Genomic DNA, 18,972 nt, shown 5'->3' on the forward strand with positions numbered 1-18,972 from the left:
TTCTTAACAGCCTGCAGAACTTGGGTTTTGTGGAACACAGTTTTGCAAATGCTGACCTGAGCAGTAGAAACAGAGCACTGAAGATGGGATTTCAGACAATCAAATGAAGGATACATCCTGGGGCAGCGTCTTGCCTCCTTCTGTCAACTCACCACAGAAGCATCTGCCTTTCCCTGGGCTTCGAAATACAGCGAGCTGATGGGGCCACGTTCTGTGGGACTCTTAGCTGTGGTCTCAGCTGGCAAGTCAAAGACCAAGACCTGGCTGCATCAGAGCTTGTCTGTGGCTCTGGGACCCGCCGTTTTCAGGTGGGCGCAGGGTCAGGCATCTGGAACAGCCAAGACACAGATGTTCCAGCCACTCTTGGATCCCCGCCTGGGCTCCTGCCTTCCCTAATTCCAATATTTGGCTGCCGCTCTCACCTAATTCGTATTCCAATGTCAACACTGCATAATCTCCCCCAAACACTGGCAGCCTTGGAGTGGGAAAGGGGAAGGGACAGCTGATGAGCAGAGGCGGAGGGAGCGTTGGGGGAGGAGGTGGGCAGAAGACAGGAAGTCCCCCAAAGCCCTTAGCAGGCAGCACTCCCCCAGACTCTCAGCTGAGAGGAGAGGACCTCCAAGGAGTCGCAGAGGCACCCAGCCGCCACCCCGGGCAGTCAGTGCCACAAGACAGCGAAGGGGAAGCAGAGCCCCCGCAGTGGTCAGGCTGGGCTGCCTGGTGGGGGAGGTCTTGTATGCCATGCAGGAAAGAGAGCAAGACCACCAGTCAGGACCCTTGGTCAAGCTCCAGCTCTGCCTCTAACTAGCTGTGTGACCTTAGGCAAGTCCCTCAACCTCTCTGGGCTTTATTTCATGTATTAAATGAAGAGTTACCCATCTCTGAGACCCACCAGCTCTAACATTTGGGACGAGGCTGTAGAGCATCAGGAGAAACAGCCCAGGTCTGAGTGTGAAGCTGGCTCTGTCCCGGCTCTTCTACCTCACGGGACTCCAGTATCCTGATCTGTAAACTGGGAGTAATAATAGTGGCTACACAGCCAGAGCTCATTGGGATTAAATGAAACAGAGCGTGTAAAGCACAGATTTCCCAGCTGGGCTGTGAAGAGCAGGAGCGGCTGGAACGAGTCGGAAGCCCCCAGACTCACACTCACCGAGCACTTTCTCTCCCCGGCCCTGGCCATGCCTCGCTCCCCTCATCTTCACAGGAGCTCTGTGAGGGGGACTAGAGCACCCTAATGGCGCTGGTTCCGGGTTCTTCTTCCTCAATGCAAACCCGCCAAAGGAAAAACCAATCAGAAAGAGGTGTTTTTCCCGCCTCGCTCTAAGCCCCACCCCAACCAATCACAAACATCCACGCAGCCCTCCTGGGCATAAAAGAAGCAAACCCCCCACCGCTCCCTCTCTCTCTCCTGCCCAGCCCAGCCTGCTGCCTCCAATAAAGATCTCTTGGCCGAGCCAGTGTGCCGTGGTCTCTCTTTCAGGGAGACTGTTACTAACCTGTATTACAGAAGAGGAAACTGAGGCTTGGTAACTGGCTCACAGTCACCCAGCTGGAGGATGACCAAGGTCTGTCTGACGGCAGGGCCAGGGCTTCTTCAGGATCCCACGCTGTCTTTCCAAGCTTCCGGACTGGCTAACGAGCGGGCCTGGCTGGGAGAGGGAGAGGGTCCAGGGATGCAGAGCTGCTGGGTGCCCCTTGCTGCTGGCGGCCGCCTGCACCTTCACACAGTCTCCCTGCTCCAGAGGCTCCTGTGTCCATCCTGACTGGCCTCCGCCCCCATGCGCACCCCAGATCCCAGCCCCACCCCACCTACCCCCACCATGTCTGCCCTCACCACTGTTTCCTCCCACCCTCCCCCACACCCATTCCCAGGCAACTGTTCTCCCTGGTTCTCACTGCAAACTCTCAGGAATTCAGTGACCTCCACCCAAATTTTCCCCCAGGGCCACATCCAGGCCGATGTCCCAAGGAGGACTGCTGATAAATACGCATGAGATTTGCATGTGATTTGCATACACTTCTAAGGCCCTGGAAGGCAGCTTTTAAGAGACGCATTATCCAGGCTACTTTACCCTCCTCCTTATCTATTTCTTCACATTCCTTTGAGCCCAGCCCCCACACACACCCACCTCCTCTTGTGCCCACCCTACTCCACCCCTCCCTGCACTGGTCCCCCTTTCCTATTTCTGAATGTGTAACTAAGTAGGAAGAGCAAAAGTTTTAACAATAACAATTGCTGTTTATTGAGCAACTATCTGCCAGGCATGGCCCCTCACAACAGCCGCCAAAGGAACTACTATTTGAGGGTGTCTGAGTGGACCCAGTACCCGTCTTCCCAGCCCCTGTTCAGAACCAAGTGAGATGAATTTCAGACTTGACTATTGGTGAAGGTGATTTCGGAGAATACATCTTAGGTCTGCGGTTTCCTAACACTGAACCCCAGAATTAGACAAACCCACTCACTCCCAGACTGCTGGACTTTGCCCCCAGAATCCAGCCTCCCCTCACAGAGACAGAGCTGGCCCCTGTAAAACTTGAAGCAGAGAAAGCGTGGAGAGGAGGCTTGTCTCCGCAGGTGGGCAGAGCCCCAAAGAGAAGGAAGGGGCTGTGCCGCACAGGCAGCGACTTGGTCCCAGGCGCACCAGTTAGACCAGTCACCCCCTCCTCCCTGGGGAAGATTGGGCTGGGCCCAGGCCAACCTTGTTAACAGATGCCGCCTCTCCAAGGATGGAAACATCAGGAGTGGATGGGAAGTGCTACCCCTGTTTTACAGAGGTGAAAGCTGAGGTTACTTAACAGAGAGTTTGCCTAACTTGCCCAACGCCACTCCGTGGGGAATGGTGGGTGGGCACTGGAACCCAGAGCCTGTGGTCTTTCACACCACCACAGTTATGTCTCAGAGAAAAGCCCACAGTCCAGGGGAAGGGAACAGAGAAAGCGTGGGAAGAGGATGGAGGGAGGACTCAGGAGTGTGCAAACAAGGGTCAAGTGCAGCTGGGGGAAACCTACGGTCTCAGAGCCAGAGCACGGAGGCCTCTGGACAACATGGAGTCCAGGGACCCACTCTCACACGCTCACAGGGTAAAGCAGCCTGTAAATGAGTGGGTGGCAGGGAAGACAATAGGGAATGGTAAGGACTGTGGTGAACTGAACAGGGGCAGGCCCAGACCAACTCCAGCCTCTCCTGGTCATGCAGCAACACAGTCCCAGAGTCACCAGATCTTCTGACTCTTCCAGAGATGCCGGAAATCACATTATGACTTGAAATCTCCCTATTTGTATATGTTGGCTCAACGCTTTAATAAAAGGATAAACTCTATTCAGGCAAGCAGAATGTCACTGCTTTTTGGCTTCAGCCCACTGGCACAACCAGCAACCTCAAAAAATGCAATCCCATCACCTCCCAAATGTGCTCACTGGAGTGACAGCCGCAGAGCTGCAGGACTGGCTACATCTTTGTCTTCTGCCATCTCCCCAGGCTGGCGTCCTATGTGCTCAGTCTCAGGGAACATCCATGGAAGCCTCTCCCAGAGCCAGCAGGTGGAGATCCAGGTCTCCTGACTCCTGGTTCAGTGCTCCTGCCACAAACTCACAGCTCCTCTCACTGCTTTCAAGGAAGTGCTTGTTAAAAAATGCAGTTTCCTAGGCCAGGCACAATGGCTCACACCTGTAATCCCAGTGCTTTGGGAGGCCGAGGCGGGTGGATCATGAGGTCAGGAGATGGAGACCATCCTAGCTAACACAGTGAAACCCCATCTCTGCTAAAAACACAAAAAAATTAGCCGGGCGTGGTGGCGGGGGCCTGTAGTCCCAGCTACTCGAGAGGCTGAGGCAGGAGAATGGCATGAGCCCAGGAGGCAGAGCTTGTAGTGAGCCGAGGTTGCGCCACTGCCCTCCAGTCTGGGCGACAGAGTGAGACTCCGTCTCAAAAAAAATAATAATAATTAATAAATAAATAAAAAATAACAGACACAGCATCATCTGCCTCACAAGCCTGCCTTGAGGAGAAAATGAGGGCAGGTACACAAGAGTACTTCATAAACTCTTAAGCAGTGATTTTTCAAACTACAATTCCCAGCCAATGAATGGGTCACAAGCTCAATTTAGTGGGATTTGACTAGCATTGTTTCCAGTGAGATAGAACGGAACAGAAAACAGGAAGAGCATATATTATTTCATGAAACTTATACATGTATGAGAATGCTAGGTAACAACACATGTTTTCTTCCTGTGAGTAGTGGTCAAAAACTCGTATTTAAAAATACACTGCTGGCCAGGCACGGTGGCTCACGCCTGTAATCTCAGCACTTTGGGAGACCGAGGTGAGTGGATTGCTTGAGGTCAGGAGTTCAAGACCGCCTGGCCAACATGGTGAAACCCTATCTCTATTAAAAATACAAAAATTAAGCCGGGCATGGTGGCTCACGCCTGTAATCCCAGCACTTTGGGAGGCTGAGGCGGGCAGATCACCTGAGGTCAGGATTTCAAGACCAGCCTCACCAACATCTCTACTAAAAATACAAAATTAGCCAGGCATGGTGGCACATGCCTGTAATCCCAGCTACTCAGGAGGCTGAGGCAGGACAATCGTTTGAACTCAGGAGGTACAGGTTGCGGTGAGCCGAGATCATGCCATTGCACTCCAGCCTGGGCAACAAGAGTGAAACTCCATCTCAAAAAAAAAAAAAAGAAAAAGAAAAAAAATTAGCCAGGCATGGTGACACTCGACTGTGGTCCCAGCTACTCAGGAGGTTGAGGCATGAGAGTCACTTGAACTCAGGAGGCAGAGGTTGCAGTGAGCCAAGATTGCGCCACTGCACTCCAGCCTGGGTGATAGAGTGAGACCCTGTCTCAAAAAAAAAAAAAAAAAAGTACACCGCTCTAAACATAGGTGTAAATCTTCCTGACCTCGGATCAGGCAATGATTTCTTAGAAATTACACCCAAGCAAAAGCAACAAAAGAAAAAATAATCAATTGGACTTCACCAAAATTAAAAACTTCTGTGCATCAAAGAACATTATTAACCATTTTCCTGTTTAGAACAAAAGCTCAGCTCACTGCCAATGCTTGCTTAAATTTAGGTAAACATGCTCTTTGAGGCTGAAGCAAACCTGACTGATTTTCAGTGTGAAAATAAAGTGTAAAAACCATTCTTGGAGTTATTTCTAAACAGAACTAACATCAGAATCATCTGAATCATCAGAATAGTCTATATCAGAAAAATCGGATTCATCAAATGAATCTTCAGTCAACAACTGTCCGAGAATGATGTTAACATCACATGTAAGAAAGCTACGTTTTCTAGGATTTGACATTTTCAGCGATTGAGAATGACTATAATTTATAAATGGAAATACCACTGCTAAAACCAGCCTGCTATAAATAGAATGATGTCTTTTGTTTCCAATGTCAATTATACTAGAGCGATGCAAAAATAATAATAAAAGCAAGATTGTGGCTGGGCATGGTGGCTCACGCCTGTAATCCCAGCACTTTAGGAGGCTGAGGTGGTTGGATCACAAGGTCAGGAGATCGAGACCATCCTGGCTAACACGGTGAAACCCTGTCTCTACTAAAAATACAAAAAAATTAGCTGGGCGTGGTGGCGGGCACCTGTAGTCCCAGCTACTCAGGAGGCTGACACAGGAGAATGGCGTGAACCTGGGAGGCGGAGCTTGCAGTGAGCCAAGATCGCGACACTGCACTCCAGCCTAGGCGACAGAGCAAGACTCCATCTAAAAAGTAAATAAATAAATAATAGCAAGATCATTCATGGCAAAGTTATCTCGGGGTAAACCTGCAGCCACAAGTGCCACTGGCAAGTATTCTCAAGGCAAACATCACAAAAGTGAAAGAGCAATCCACAGAATGGGAGAAAATATTTGCAAGTCACATATCTTACCAACGCCTAGTATTTAGAATATATAAAGAACTCTTTCAATTCTACAATTTTAAAACTCAATTTTAGGCTGGGTGCGGTGGCTCATGCCTGTAATCCCAACATTTTGGGAGGCCGAGGAGGGTGGATCACCTGAGGTCAGGAGTCCGAGACCAGCCTGACCAATATGGTGAAACCCTATCTCTACTAAAAATACAAAAATTAGCTGGGTGTGGTGGTGTGCGCCTGAAATCCCAGCTACTCAGGAGGCTGAGGCAGGAGAATTGCTTGAACCCAGGAGGCAGAGGTTGCAGTGAGCCAAGATCGCACACTGCACTCCAGGCTGGGAGACAGAGTGAGACTCCATCTCAAAAATAAATTTTAAAAAACCTCAAATTTAAAAATGGGCAAAAGACTCAAATAGATATTTCTCCAGAGAAGATATTCAAATGGCCAGCAAGCACAGGAAGAGATGTTCAACATCATTAGTCACCAGGGAAATGCAAATCAAAACCACTATGAGATATCACTTCACACCCACTAGTCTGGCTATACAGATGCTCCTCAGCTCCGCTGAGCAAGGTGGCTCATGCCTGTAACACCAACACTTTGGAAGGCTGAGGCAGGAGGATCACTTGAGGCCAGGAGTTTGAGACCACCCTGGGCAATGTATCGAGACCTCATTTCTACAAAAAAAAAAAAAAAAAAAAAAAATTAAAAATTAGCCAGGCATAGTGGTGCACACCTGTAGTCCCAGCTACTCAGGAGGCTGAGGCGGGAGGATCACTTGAACTCAGGAGTTTGACGTTACAGCAAGCTATGACTACACCAGTGCACTCCAGCCTGGGCAATAGAGCTGGACCCTGGCTCTTAAAAAAAGAAAAGATGCTCCTTAACTTACAATAGAGTTACATCCCAATAAACCCATCATAAGTGGAAAATGCACTTAATACCTTTTAAAATAATTTAATAAGTCAAAAATGCATTTAATACACCTAACCCACCAAACATCATAGCTTAGCCTAGTCTACCTAAACTGTGCTCGGAACACTTACATTAACCTACAGTTGGGTGAAATCATCTCATGCAAAGCCTATTTTCTAATAAAATGTTGAATAGCCCATGTAATTTATTGATTAGTATACTGAAAGTGAAAAACGAAATGATTGCACGGGTTCTGGAAGTATGTTTCTACTGCATAGCTATTGCTTTTGCACCATCGCAAAGTCGTTAAGTCAAATCACTGTAAGTGGGGGACTGTCTGTAATGAAAAAGACAAACAATAACAAGTGTTTGAGAGGATTTGTATAAGGATTTTGTCAAAATCCTTATACATCGCTGGTGGGAACGTAAAATGGTACAGCCATTTTGTCAGTTCTTCCAAAAGTGAAGCATAAAGTTAACATATGACCCAGTGACCCCACTCCTAGGTACCTACTCATGATACATTAAAAAATACCTTCATACAGAAGCTCATACACCAAGGTTCACAGCAGTCTTACTCATAAAAGCCAAAAGACATAAACAACTCAAATGTCCACCAACTGATGTATGGATAAACAAAATGTGATCTAGCATATGATATGGTTTGGAGGTCTGTCCCCTCCAAATCTCATATCGAAATGTGACCGCCAATGTTAGAGGTGGGCTGGGTGTGGTGGCTCACGCCTATAATCCCAGCACTTTGGGAGGCCAAGGCTGGCGGATCACCTGAGGTCAGGAGTTCAAGATCAGCCTAGCCAACATGGTGAAACCTGATCTCTACTAAAAATACAAAAATTAGCCAGGCATGGTGGCGGGTGCCTGTAGTCCCAGGAGGCTAAGGCAGGAGAATAACTTGTAACTGGGAGGTGGAGGTTGCAGTGATCCAAGATCACACAACTGCACTCCAGCCTGGGTGACAAGAGTGAGACTTCATCTAAAAATATATATATATAATGTTGGAGGTGAAATCTGCTGGGAGGTGTTTGAATCATGGGGGCGAGTCCCTCATAAATGGCCCAGTGCCATTCCCGTGGTAATAAGCGAGTTTTCTCTTTGGTAGTTCATGTGAGACCCAGTTGTTTAAAGAGCATGGCACCTCCCACTTCTCTCTCCATCCAGCTCTGGCCATGAGATACAGCTGCCCCCCCTTTGCCTTTGGTCATGATTGAAAGCTCCCTGAGGCCTCCACAGACGCTGAGCAGATGATGGTGCCATGCTTGTACAGCCTGCAGAACCGTGAGCCAGACAAACTTCTTTTCTTTATAAATTGCTCAGCCTCACATATTTATTTATTTATAGTAATGCAGGAACAAACTAAGAGACACATACAATGTGATATTATTCAGCCATTAAAAGGAAGGAAGTGCTGATACACACTACAACATGGATGAACCTTGAAAACATTATGCTAAACCAAAGAATCCAGTCACCAAAGGCCACGTATCACAGGATCCCATTTATGTGAAATGTCCAGAGTAGGCAAATCCATAGAGGCAGCAAACAGATCACTGGTTGCCTGGGCTAGAGGCAGTGGGTAATGGGTAGTGATTACTAATGGGCATGGGGTTTTTTTGGGGACAATCAAAACGTTCTGACAGTAAATAATGGTGATAGTTACACAACAATGTAAATATTCCAAAAGCCACTGAATAGGACACTGTAAAAGAGTGAATTCTATGTGAATTATGTCTTGAAAAAATACACTGTTCTAACGTATTGTACATGTGGAATTTATTTGTGCTAAAGAAGATGAGGCAGGGGCCAGGCGCAGTGGCTGATGCCTGCAATCCCAGCACTTTGGGAGGCCGAGGCAGGTGGATCACTTGAGGTCAGGAGTTTGAGACCAGCCTGGCTAACATGGCAAAAACCCATCCCTACTAAAAAATGCAAAAATTAGCCTGGCATAGTGAAGCACGCCTGTAGTCCCAGCTACTCAGGAGGCTGAGGCAGGAGAATCACTTGAACCCAGGAGGTGGAGGTTGTAGTGAGCTGAGATCGCACCACGGCACTCCAGCCTGGGCAACAGAGTGAGACTCCATCTCAAAAAAAAAAGAAGATGACGAGGCAGGGAATAAAATAAGTGAGAAGGAGGGGCTGAGCTTGTAAAGCGGCTGGAGAGTTGCAGGGGGCTTTGCTTCCCCTGAGTCTGCCCTTGCACAGCCTGACCAAAGGCAAGCCATATGAATGAATGGAGGATGGACACATGAGGTCCATACACCAAGGGTGGTAGTGTTACCGAGTGCAGTCTCATAGAGGCGCAATTTGGCAATATCGATGAAAAACTAAAAATGCTCATACCTCTTGCCTCAGACTTTCTATTTGGGGGACTGTAGCCTTCAGAATGACTCTCAAAAGCAAGGAGCAATAAATACAAGTACATTCATTGCAACACTGTTTGTAATTGAGGGGAAATTGATAAATATTACCTAGCCACTGAGAAACGATTAAGTAATAATCAGGATATAGTCAGACAGTGGACAACTCAGCAAATCTAGGATCGAGAGTTAGTATTAAGTGGAAGAAAAGTTATGCAAACAGCATGGATGGGGAAGAAAGGGTAACTTTTTCAGGGCAGAAGAATTCCAGCTAATAAACTGGACAGCCTCAAAGTATCTCTGCCCAAAGTATCTCCAGGTGCTTGTTAATTGCAAAGAGTATAGTCAGTTGAGTCCGTTGACAGTGGAGAAACCCAGAAGTCACCACCTTAACCAAATGATCCAGGTTAACATCACCAGTAACATCACCAGACATATGGACACCACGCAGCCCCTGAGAAAGACACATTACTTCTTCAGCTGCTTGTAACTAAAATGCGTAGTCTCAGTCTAATCATGAAAAAGCAACAGACAACCCAAACAGAGGACTATCCTACGAAATAAGTGACAAATACTCTTCCAAAGTGTCAAGGTCATGAGAGACAGAGAAGGGCTGAGGAGCTGTCCCAGCCTGTGGGAGACTAAGGAGGCCTGTCAACTAAATGCAGTGTGAATCCTGGGCTGCACCCTGGAGCCAAAAAAAAGCTATTCATAGAAAAACCGGTGAAATCTGAACGGAAGTCTGTAGGTTAGTTAGTAGTAGTGTGTCAACGTCAATTTCTTGGTTATTATCATTGTATTACGGTTACGCAAGACGGTAACATTAGGGAAAGCTAAGTGAAGGATATTAAAGGAACTCCGTACTATTTCTGCAATTTTTCAGTAAGTCTGAAATTATTCCAGAATAAGAAACATTTTGAACAGAATGGATTTTATCATCTTAATTTAATCTGGTGAGCTAGTTATCTTCAGTACCGGGTTGAATCACATTCCCCCAAAATGTTCATCTGGAATTTCAGCATGTGACCTAGTTTGGAAACCGGTTCTTTGCAGATGTCATTAGTTAAATTAAGACGGAGTCATATTGAATTAGGGTGGCCGCTAAATCCAACGACAGGTGTTTTTGTAAGAAGGCCATGTGGGCTGGCCACGGTGGCTTGGTCGGGCACGGTGGCTCACGCCTGTAATCCCAGCACTCTGGGAGTCCGAGGCAGACAATCACTTGAGCCTAGGAGTTCAAGACCAGCCTGGGCAACATGGCAAAACCCCATCTCTACAAAAAATACAAAAAAAAAGAAATTAGTTGTTCGTGTTGGCATGTGTCATACACCATGTGACAACAGAAGGAGAGATTGGAGTGATGTGGCTACAAGCCAAGGAACAGCAAGTGCTTCTGGCAACCACTGTAAGCTGGGCGAGGCATGGAGCTGATTCTCCCCCAGAGGCTCAAGAACGAACCAACCTTGCCCCACCCTGTCCGAATTCTAGCCTCAAAAAATGTGAGAGAATAGGCTGGGCACAGTGGCTCATGCCTGTAATCCCAGCATTTTGGGAGGCTGAAGCAGGAAGATCACTTGAGGTCAAGAGTTCGAGACCAGCCTGGCCAACACGGTGAAACCCTGTCTCTACTGAAAATACAAAAATTAGCCGGGCGTGGTGGTGGGAGCCTGTAATCCCAGCTACTCAAGAGGCTGAGGCAGGAGAATCGCTTGAACCTGGGAGGCGGAGGTTGCAGTGAGCTGAGACCGATCTACTGCACTCCAGTCTGGGCAACAGAGCAAGACTTCATCTAAAAAAAAAAAAAAAGTGAGAGAATAAATGTATGTTGTTTTAAGCCCCCACGTTTGTGGTGCTGTGTTACAGCAGCAACAGGGAAGTCCTGCGTCTTCCCAGCCAGCATCCCCGACACCTCTCCTCAGGCCAAGCCCTATTTCTCTTGAGGCTCTGTGCTGTTCAGTGAAGCTAACCTGCCCCCCAGCCAGCCAGCCTTGGCCCATCAGCACATTCTGTCTCCAGCCTCTGAGATTGGTGCAGGGACGGTTTGCACCTGACCTGAGGCCATGAGACCTGAGACATTTGCTGCCAGCTCCTGAGAAAGAAGCTTCCTGGCTTCCAAAACAAACACTTTCTCTCCTATTAGACCCAAACGAGGACGCCATAGTGCTCCAACGAGGGTCTGAGAATACGTGGGTAAGCAGACTTTCTCCCACTATACACTCACAGTGGGCTTCTTACACCAGATGTGTGTTTGGGAAGGCGTTCCCACATAGTAAGCAAGCAATCAATTACGCAGCAGACACCAGTTCGGTGTCCTCTCATTCAGTTCACTTCTGTCACTCCCCACCTGGAGATAGGGTCAGATTCCACAGGCTAAGGACTTAGTCCCCAAGACTGCTCCCCTTCTCCCGATGCCAATCACAAGTCCCAGGGTATTTCAGCTGTGCTTCTGACCAACTGATTTAATTGAGCTTCCCACGATCCCCTCATTGGTTGGATTAATTTGCTAGAGCAGCTCACAGAACTCAGGGAAACACGTTGACTCACTTATTATAAAGGAGACCACAGAGGACACAGATGGGGCAATGCATAGGGCAAGGTATGGGGAAGCAGCGCGCCATCCTCCAGGAGCCGCGTGTGTCCAGCTGTCCAGAAGCTCTCCAGACCCTGCCCTTCAGGGTTTTTATGGAGGCTTCATTACACAGGCATGATTGATTAAGCCATCAGCCATTGGTGATCAACGTAACTTCCAGCCCCTCTCCCTTCTAAGAGAGAATGGGAGTGGGGCTGAAAGTCCCAGTCCTCTAATCCTGCCTTGATCTTTCTGGAGTAGCTCCCATCCTCAAGCTACCTAGGGGCTGCCAGCCAACAGTCAACTCATTAGCATACAAAAAGACACTTACCACTTTGGAGATTCCATAGATGTTAGGAGTTACATGCCAGGAAATGTGGACAACAACTCAATATGTATTTTACGATATCACAAAGGGGAGCCAGCCTCCAGATGAAACCAGCAAAATGGGAGGCAGAGTGGAGAGACAAGTACACTGGTCCAGGAGCTACTGATTCAAGCCTCACCTGAAACTCACATCACCTCCAGACTTCTGAGCTATGTGAGCTGCTAATTCCCTCTTGGGTTTAAGCCAGCGAAGTTTCAGCTCTCTACTCCTTGAGACTGAAAGAGTTGACTAACTCCTGTGAGGCTGGATCCATGAAAACAAAGGCTGTCATCATGATCAGGGTTCTCATCCTATCTCAGCTCCATTTCCCTCTGGGTTGGTTTTGCCCTTAGGCAGGCCCTGCTTTTCTAGTGACAAGATAACATCTAAAACCCAAATTCAGCATAGCAATCACCCTGGAAAGAAGTATGTCTTTTATACCAGTCAGGTGTCTGCTGCAACAATGCCGTGCAACGAGCACTCTGAAAATCTCAGTTGCTTATAACAACCATTCCTTTCACACTCACGGGTCTGCAGGCTAGTTGGGGGTTGTTAATATGAGAGTTAGGCTGGACTCCAGTCTCTGGTTGGGTTCCATTTCCCCACAGTCTCCATCCTGGACTCCAGATGAAGGCGCCATGGTCGCCTGGGCATACCTTCCTTTCTCATGGTGGGCAGGAGTTCCAGAGGGGCAAGCGGAAACACAAGATACTTCTTTAAGGCCTAGCTTGGAACCCACACATCATCACTTCTACCGACATTCCATTGACCAAAGCAAGTCAGTGGCTGAGCTCACCATGGATGGTGTGGGGAAGAATACTCACCCACAGGGAACCACGGCAGGGGACGGAGGGAAGGAAGAAGCCTCAACAAAACTCCATCCAACACGTCTTCCTCAATAGTGCCTCAAAGATCTTGGAACTGACTCATTGGCCTGGCCTGGGGTCAATGCCTGAGGGAGGTAGGAGTAAGGGTACAGCTAGGGGTCCCCCATATGGGAAGAAGAGTTATTTCCCAAATGGAAGTCAAGGTGTTGCTGCCACAAGAAAGGGCAATGGATCCCACATAGGCAATAAATAATTATATAAACCAGCATTCAGCAAACGGCAACGTGCAAATAAATCACCTGAGATGCTATTACAATGCAGATTCTGAGAGCCAGGCATGGTGTCTCCAACTGTAGTCCCAGCTACTAGGGAGGCTGAGGCTGGAGGATCTCTCTCAAGCCCAGGAGTTCGAGGCTGCAGCAAGCCACAATCGCACCACTGCACTCCAGCCTGGAAGACAGAGCGAAATCTCATCTCTTTAAAAAAAAAATTCATTTAATAAAAAATAATGCAGCTTCTGATTCAGTAGGTCCAGGGTGGGGCCTGAGATGCATTTCTTTTTTATTTTTTTTGAGACGGATTCTTGCTCTGTCAACCAGGCTGGAGTACAGTGGCGTGATCTCGGCTCATTGCAACCTCTGCCTCCCGGGTTCAAGCAATTCTCCTGCTTCAGCCTTCTGAGTAGCTGGGATTACAGGCACACACCACCATGCCCAGCTAATTTTTAGAGACGGGGTTTCACCATATTGGTCAGGCTGGTCTCGAACTCCTGATCTCATGATCCACCCACCTTGGCCTCTCAAGGTGCTGGGATTACAGGCGTGGGCCACCGTGCCCAGCTGAGATGCTGCATATCTTTTTTTTTTTTTTTTTTTTTTTTTTTTTTTTTGAGACGGAGTCGCGCTCTGTCGCCCAGGCTGGAGTGCAGTGGCGCAATCTCAGCTCACTGCAAGCTCCGCCTCCCAGGTTCACGCCATTCTCCTGCCTCAGCCTCTCCGAGTAGCTGGGACTACAGGCGCCCGCCACCACGCCCAGCTAATTTTTTTGTATTTTTAGTAGAGACGGGGTTTCACCGTGGTCTCGATCTCCTGACCTCGTCGTGATCTGCCCGCCTGGGCCTCCCAAAGTGCTGGGATTACAAGCGTGAGCCACCGCGCCCGGCACACGCTGAGCTAATTTTTGTATTTTTAATAGAGACTGGATTTCGCCATGTTGGCCAGGCTGATCTCAAACTCCTGGCCTCAAGTGATCCGCCCACCTCAGCCTCCCAAAGTGCTAGGATGACAGGCATGAGCCACCATGCCAGGCCAAGAAGAATAACTTAATATAGAGTAAACCAGAGGTCTGCAAACTACAACCAGTGAACCAAATCTGGCCCACTACTTGTTTAACGTTTAAAAAATAATATTGATCTATCATCATTGTATTTTTTGAGTACACGCGATATTTTGATACATGTATATAATGTATAATGATTAAATCAGGGTAACTGGGATACCCACTACCTCAAACATTTATCTTTTGTGTTAGGAGTGTTACAATTCTTCTCCTCTAGCTATTTTGAAATATACAATAAATTATTGTTAACTATAATTCTTCTACTGTACTATCGAATACTAGAACTTAGTCCTTCTATCTAAAACTGTATTTTTGTACCCATTAACCAACTTCTCTCCATTCCTCCATTTTTATAAATAAAGTTTTATTGAAATGCAGCTGCACCCATTTGTTTACAATACTACAATAGCAGGGTTGAGTAGTTTCGACAGAGACTATATGGCCCACAGAATCTGAAACATTTACTCTCTGGCCTTTTACAGAAAAAGTTGCCAACTCCTGAAATAGATGATTGGTAGCATTTGCCACAAGTACTAGAAAAGGAAGACTTTTTTTTTCTGGAAATAACTTATTATTTTCAAAAGGGCATTCCAGTAATAATAAGAAAAAAAAAGATTTTTGCTCTGCTTACATGTATTTTGTAGTTTAGTGTTAATTTTTACTTTGAATTATATGTGGGATGAATGAGAAGCCTTATAAACTTCAGGGATTAGGGTCAATACAATTCTTAAATTGGCCCTGATTTCCAGGCATTCCTACCCATGGTCTGACTTCCATTCATTCCACAATGAGGCACTAGGCACCTACTGTGGCAGGCATTGTGCTAGGTCCTGGATAAGGACAGGATGGACAGACGGATGGATGGACGGTTGGATGGATGGATGGATGGATGGATGGATGGATGGATGGATGGGAAACTGTGAGAGAGAAAGCAAAAGAGAGAGACAGGAACAGAGAAATTAGACTAACCAATTTCATGCCTTCTCAATTTTGCCTAGAAAATATGTGTGTGAGGAGGAAGTGCCATTCCAGTAGGCATGTGGGTAAAGGCCTTGTTGCTGTAGCAGAGACCCCTTTAGAACTGTGTAGGTATGCAGGGACATAAGTTGATTTCCTGCAGTCCACAATGGCAGGTGTCTCTGATCCACAGAATCAGGGACCTTGGCTTTTCCATCACATTCCTCCACAGCCTCTAAGACGTCCTTGTCCTCTTGGTCAAGACTGGGTTATAGATGCGTTTGGTTTCCAGGTTATGGGAAGAGGAAGAAAAAGCATGCAGGAACACACTCCTAAAGTTTTAAAGACCTAGAAAGTAGCATACCTCACCTGTTGCTATACACTGGAGGTATCCCTCCAAAATTTATACACTCAAATGGACCCCTAAGCCCCAATATGATGGTATTTGGGGATGGGTCTTTGGAAGGTAATTAGGTCATGCGAGTGGAACCCTCATGGTGGGATTAGTGCTCTTATAAGAAAAGACATGAGATCCTCCCCCCACTCCACCCCCATCTATGTGCCAGGTGAAGACAGAAGGAGAAAGCAGCCTTCTACAAGCAGGAAGCAGCCCCTTGCCAGACACCAGATCCACCTGGGCCTTGATCTTGGACCTCCCAGCCTCCAGACTGTGAGAAATAATACTTAACTGTTTAAGCCACTCAATCTATGGTATTTTTGTTACAGCAGGCTGAACTCACCAAGACACTTCCCTTCACCATCCACTAAGTCACGTGGTTCATCTACTTAGAAGGAAGGCTGGGAAATGTAGTCTTTGGCTGGGCAACCATGAGACTAGCTACAATCCAATTATTTTGGATGAATGGGGGAGTGAATTTTGGGGGACAACTAGGAGTGTCTATCACATAGAGTAGGCTCATGAGTCCTTGTTGAACTCAAAGAGTGAGACAGTCGACATCTGTGTGTTCCCAGAAGTTCTCAAGCCACATAGGTATAGATCCACTGACCCCTGAACCTAGGAAGTTAGTTCTGTTCACTGCGACTGGCAGAAATAATTTCCTGCTGACATTATTAGTGGCTCCCAGCCAAGGCAAGAAAACGAGACTACACCCATAAAGGGACTATTACAGCCCTTCAGCTGCCACGTTGATGATCTTATGCTCCACCTCACACCAAATTCACACCCTGGATAATCACTCTTGGCAAGACCTAAAATTTCACCCTTTGTGAATGGTTTAAACAATTAACATTCCTTAAAGAAAATTCAAAAACAAACTGTTTATGCAAGGTACACAATTCCCGGGGGCCTTAGACCCCCTAAGAAACATCCCCACCCCTCCTTTCCCTCATAAGGGATAAAAAGGATTAGAATCCAGGAAACTTGCTGTACTGGCCTGTTACAACCTTAATCCAAGGGAGCGACACTAATGACAGAATTCTGGGTATGATGTAAGGTGAGAGATTGGAGACAGGGGTGTACTTTGGCCTCCATAGAGAGCCCACACTGTCCCCCACACACGCAGCACTGACTGCCCCTGGGTCTCTCTCAGCGAAGTGCATCTGGCCTATATACAAGATATGTCTCTTCACTCCAGTTCAAGGTGACAGCAGTCATCAGACAAGTTCCTGCTAATGTGCTAAGGAGAAGGCCCTTCCAGGTCACCAGGGCCTCTCAGAGACAAGTTTGCCTTGTCTGTCACTAAATTATTTGTCATGGTGAACTCTCAGGCATAAGAGAGGAGAGACTGGAACAGATATGCATTGCCCTTAATAAACCAAAACCCACACCTTCAAAGGAAAATCCCAGAGGTAGACTCTCCAGTTGGGGTTCAGGAGACCAGCTCAGTCCCTCTTAAGCCTTTCCTTCCCCAAAGGGATATTTTAGTTCCAAAAGTGACAAGGTAACCAGATGGTATCCTCCAGGTGGAGAACAGCCCATAATGAGGAAGCAGAGTCTCATTCCTTGAGGAGGAAGAGGGGAGTGCTAGTACCTGGGTCTAGTGGAAGAGGGTAGGTTGTGGGCCCGGCTCGTTCTGGGGCAGCTGTTTACTTCACTGCAGCCTGCAGCCCTCCCATTTCCCTACAGCCCACCCAGGGCTGCGCTCAGCTCCAGTGAAGGTTTGTGCAGTTAGGATCTGAGAGTTTAAACGTACTATATAGATTTTACCTTTTTATTCTGGAAATTTGCAAATGTACACAAAAGGAAGGAAACTCTTATAATGGATCCCTGTGTATCTATGCCTAGCTACAACAACTATCAATGGCTTATCTTATTTAATCTATCAACCTTTTAAAAAAAATCTTTTTGAGGTCAGGCGCAGTGGCTCACGCTTGTAATCCCAGCACTTTGGGAGGCCGAGGCCGGCGGATCACCTGAGGTCAGGAGTTACCGAACAGCCTGGCCAACACGGCGAAACCCCGTCTCTACTAAAAATACAAAAAATAACCGGGCGTGGTGGTGGACGCCTGTAATTCCAGCTATTCGGGAGGCTGAGGCAGGAGAATCGCTTGAACCCGGGAGACGGAGGTTGCAGTGAGCTGAAATAGCACCACTGCACTCCAGCCTGGGCGACAGAGCAAGACTCCGTCCCAAAAAGAATAAATAAATAAAAACAAAAAATATTTTTGGTAAGTATTCTTAGTATTTTAAAACAAATCCCAGCCATGACATCATCTTACCCGTTAATTAAATGGCACTAATTAAATGGTGCTTGAAATATTACAAACATCTATGTTCGACCATACCACCTAGAGTTCTGGGCAAGAAGGTTGGGACCCACAGGTCAAGCTTAGCATCTTAGTTTTACCATGAAGATAACTCAGGCCGTCGGAGAAAGTGGCCTGCCCAACGCAGGTGCTAGAGCGCGAACCAGAGAAGTCGATCCTCCGGGTCTCCCCGGCTGCCTGGTGAGTGGCAGACCACAGGCTAGACTTCCCAGGCGCCGCCCGGGTCCTGGGTCGGGGTTCCGGGAGGTGGACCTGCGAGCCAAGCCTAGCCAAGTCGGGGGACGGAGGCTCCAGGGCGGACGGAGCTGAGGGTGGGCAGGCGAGGGTGATGGAGCCCTTCCAGGAAGCAGGGCGAGACTCAAGCACCCAGAAAAACCTGTGGCTGCAGAGGTCTCCCGCCAGCAGCGGGCAGCGGAGCGCAGGGGCGGGGCTGGGGACTGGCGAACGCCGCCTCTCTGGGGCTGTCGCTTTAAGGGCAAGGCGGGGCGTGCGGGCCCTTTAAGGCCACGTGGGGGCGTGTCAGGAAGTGAGTCCCGGGCTCGCCTCGCGGGGAGTCAGTCGGCCTCGGATGTACGGAGGCTCCTGGGCTGAGCCGGCGACAGAGCCCCGGAAGGCAGCGAGATGTGGGCGCTGGCCCAGCCCCCTCCCGCGTCCTTCAGCCCCAAGCCCCGGGCCCCTCTGACCCTTCCGCAGCCCTCCGTCCAGCCGCGCCCGGCCTCCGGCAGCTCCCTGTACGCCTCCCTCCCCCTGCCCACCCCTCCCTCCCGCAGCCGCCCATGCCGCCCTCTCGGCACCTCTTCCCACTCTGCCACGCGTCCTTTTCCTGCACCTTCGCCCCACGTACCTACTCCTGCCCCGCTCAGCCATTCCTCTCCCCTCCCTTCTCTCTGCGACCCCTCCCTGTTAGGCCCCAGCCTCTTCTCCCCTCACAGGTCGTCTGTGTCCCAGCAGGGGCCTGTGCCTCGCAGAGATGGCTCGGGGGCCGGAACAGAGGGAAGCTTGACTT

General features: G+C 48.4%; 1 long non-coding RNA gene across 1 annotated transcript in view; it reads right to left on the bottom strand.

The window, feature by feature from the left end:
• The window catches only part of LOC134736979 (uncharacterized), a 35,674-nt gene extending 22,895 nt beyond the window's left edge, over nt 1-12,779 (bottom strand). Inside the window, exons 1-4 of the long non-coding RNA XR_010121484.1 lie at nt 12,645-12,779; nt 1,500-1,648; nt 1,154-1,263; nt 115-328 (exon numbers count right to left, since the gene is read on the bottom strand). This is a non-coding gene — a long non-coding RNA (uncharacterized lncRNA). The remainder of the gene's footprint in view (nt 1-114; nt 329-1,153; nt 1,264-1,499; nt 1,649-12,644) is intronic.
• Between the last annotated feature and the right edge of the window lie 6,193 nt (nt 12,780-18,972).

The sequence above is a fragment of the Symphalangus syndactylus genome, chromosome 6 (genome assembly GCF_028878055.3).
Source record: "Symphalangus syndactylus isolate Jambi chromosome 6, NHGRI_mSymSyn1-v2.1_pri, whole genome shotgun sequence".
Taxonomy (NCBI): domain Eukaryota; kingdom Metazoa; phylum Chordata; class Mammalia; order Primates; family Hylobatidae; genus Symphalangus; species Symphalangus syndactylus.